This window comes from Cynara cardunculus (assembly GCF_001531365.2).
Source record: "Cynara cardunculus var. scolymus isolate 2C chromosome LG 1, CcrdV1, whole genome shotgun sequence".
Lineage (NCBI taxonomy): Eukaryota > Viridiplantae > Streptophyta > Magnoliopsida > Asterales > Asteraceae > Cynara > Cynara cardunculus.
This window is the reverse complement of record NC_037528.1, coordinates 3,339,808-3,343,024: the sequence shown is the minus strand read 5'-3', so window position 1 is coordinate 3,343,024 and position 3,217 is coordinate 3,339,808.

The following is a 3,217-nucleotide window of genomic DNA, read 5'->3' as shown; positions in this document are numbered from 1 at the left end:
GGTGAGTGGCGATGAGAAAGACAAGTGGGGAAAGAGGCGACAGCGTTGGATGGCAGTGGTGGGCGGAGGAGATCGATGGTTGGTGGTGAACACAGACAAGGATCGATGGAGAAGAAGGGTAGGACAGTCTTTTGGCCGGCTTAATCTGGACAAGTTTCATCTTTCATCTGGGCTAATAAGCCCATTTCTGAGCGATTAAGCTCAAAGTAAACAGCCTTGAAAGTCTGTGCGAATAAGCCCATTTATCCACTAAGCTCATTAAGCCACAAGTAAACAGGCCCTAAGTCGCAGATGCATATATAATCTTCTATTGACACTTTCGACAAAGCGACAACAAAGTTATCTTGGTTTTCTATTATTAAAATTTAATTCTATATAAATTCTTATTTAACAGGATGAATAATGACCATTTATTTTTTGGTGTTAGATTTTCCGTATATGGACAAAAATGGAGGAAAATACAAAAAATAAATGTGACACATTTGACAATTCCCCTACTTGTGCAACTCATGATTTGATATTTAAATAATGTCTTAAATGTTATTTGTTATTTTATGCTCCCATTAAATATTATTGAATCTAAAAAGCTGTTTTTTGTTTGGTTTAGAATTACGGAAATTATTAGAATATGTAGCAATAATATAAAAGAATAGTTTTAATTTTAATTTGGGTATGATGATCAATTATTCAGTGAACATTGGTTGAGATTTCGGAGTTGTTTCTTTACTTCTTAATAGTTTCATCAAGAAACAACATCTGAATTGTTAAGAGGTGAATCTTGTTTGGAAAAAAAATCTGTCTTTTAATGGTTCTAAAATTTTCTGAATGATTTTGTAACTTGGGTCTTCCTTCACCATTCAGCACTCTAATTTTATTCTGAATAATTACTAAAAAATTATATATTTACACTATATTATAAGTCACTTAATCATTCTGACAACTTAATCATTTTGCAATTGTTAAAAACCTATTAACGTGTGTAAGACAATCAATAATACGTATAACTGTTATTCATAGAATTATAATATGTTATTTTAATTGTATCACATATATAATAGATTCTTTAAAATTTAACTTTAGAAAATAGATTTCTTGAAATAGATATCGGAAATTGACGTAAAAGGGCGGTGCAATGTCTTGGAGGGCATGAAAGGGCAAGCATGAGCATGACTATGATTCAGTGGATGTTCTTGCCGCCATACCTTTATTGCCTTTGGGTTTTCTTTTGCCTACCTTGTTTTTGGATGCTATCCTTCTATTGTTTATAATTATTGTGTTTTTTAAACAAGTATTACAAGTTACATTATTTTTAATATTAAATTACTAACAATTCACTTATTAAAATAATAACCATAGCGGGTGGGTCGTCCTGGAATTAGTCGGTTTAAATAGCGAATTGGATATCCAGGTTAATAAAAAAAAAATAACCATGTGGTAGGAGTTTTTGCTTGATTTTGGGACTTGCTTTTTGATTCTATTTGTTCTTTCCCATTAAATAAAGGTAAAATAGTTATTTTCTAGAAAAATAAAGAACAACATTCTGCTCTTACATTCCTCATTTTCTCTCGATCTCGATTTCCGTCTCCTACCCCATCCCCACTCCTCCATCTTTGTCGCTTCCACCGACTACTATGACTTTGGAACAAGAATAAAACGTGTTGCTTATGTGAACCCTCTTCCATGCCCATGCCCTATCTCCAATCAGAGCCCATTTGTATCTCATTCACTTTCGCATATGCATATGCATCTGCTTCAGTTTCTTTATCTACATATAACTCATTTGCATCTATCAATTTAGTGTGTTTATTTTGATCTAGGGTTCTTTTTTGTTCTTGTTTTAGATGTAAGGTTTTCTCTTTTTTTTTTATTTATATTTAGGAATGCTGATTTAAATTTAGGGTTTTTGAAATTTTGTTCAATAATTTGAAGAACAATAACAATAACACAAATCTTTTTGGATGAAATTGCCCCTCATGTGAGAGACACGACAACCATTGGACCCAAATAAAAGGTAATTAGTAAGAGGAACTTAATTTGTAATGAAATGCAAATCATAATGACCACCTATAAAAATAACGTGCTTTAATGACGCAACTCAAGAATCTGGGAAAACAAGTAGACTAAAATTGTATTTCACCATAGTTAATGATAAGCCTGTATCTCATACCTTCTGCATAGAGGTGATCATTTGTGGACCTGGGTCGGAGTTAACTTGTTTTTTTGTCCAATGGTCATAATATTGTATCCAAGCCCTTTTTCGGGCTTGACAACTTGCTATTTCCCGTCATATAAACGGGCCGGGCTTGTCCAGGGCTGACGAGCCTAAAAAATATAACTCTTAATTAACAAATATGAAACCAAAAAGCAAAGGAAAAACACCGTTGGAATTAAAACTTTAAGCAACTACTGACTCTATCCATTGTTGATCGATTAGGACTTTTGACATAATGATGCTAACAAAGATAATGTAGAGCCTTTTAGGTTCTCAAGAAAAATCAAAAAGTCACAACTATCATCCTATGACTTTAATAATTTAATTTTAAAATATATACTAGTATAATTTTAATCAATGGTAAAAAAAATATTAATTATCAAACGGGTCTGTCCATATTTATTTGTACATTGCTCATGTCCACCCGTTTGATTTTAACGAACAAACTCAGGTCCGTCCATTTTCTCGAAAATGGTTGTCCAAACCCGTATTTCTAACGGATCTTCCCGCCCATAAACAACTATACTTCTACATCTTTTAGGTGGTTAGACCTAACTTACAAATGAGGTGTATTGTTTATGTTTTTTATTTAATTTAATATATTTTATTTTTTGGTAGTGAATTAAATGGGTGTGAATTTAAGTTTCTTAAATAAATAATTGAGTCTTTGACACGTTTAAGAATCAAAAAAGAATCAAAGTAAGGACCATTTGGGGGTAGAGGTAGAGGTAGAGTCAGGACCACAACTTTTGATCATATATTATATGCTTACAATAACAATTATTAGACCTTTTAGAAAATAAGGGAGTTGTTCTTACAAAACCCATTCAGTCCCTCTGTACTTGTATATCTTTATATTGTTGTTTTTTGCTTTAATGTAAACTAAAAGGGTACTCGTGTAATACAGTAAAATACATCTCGACTTTAATGTTTCATATTATTCTCTCTTTATCAATGTTATAATACGATTTTTATGTGGTTTTAAGAAAACAATAATTTTTTATT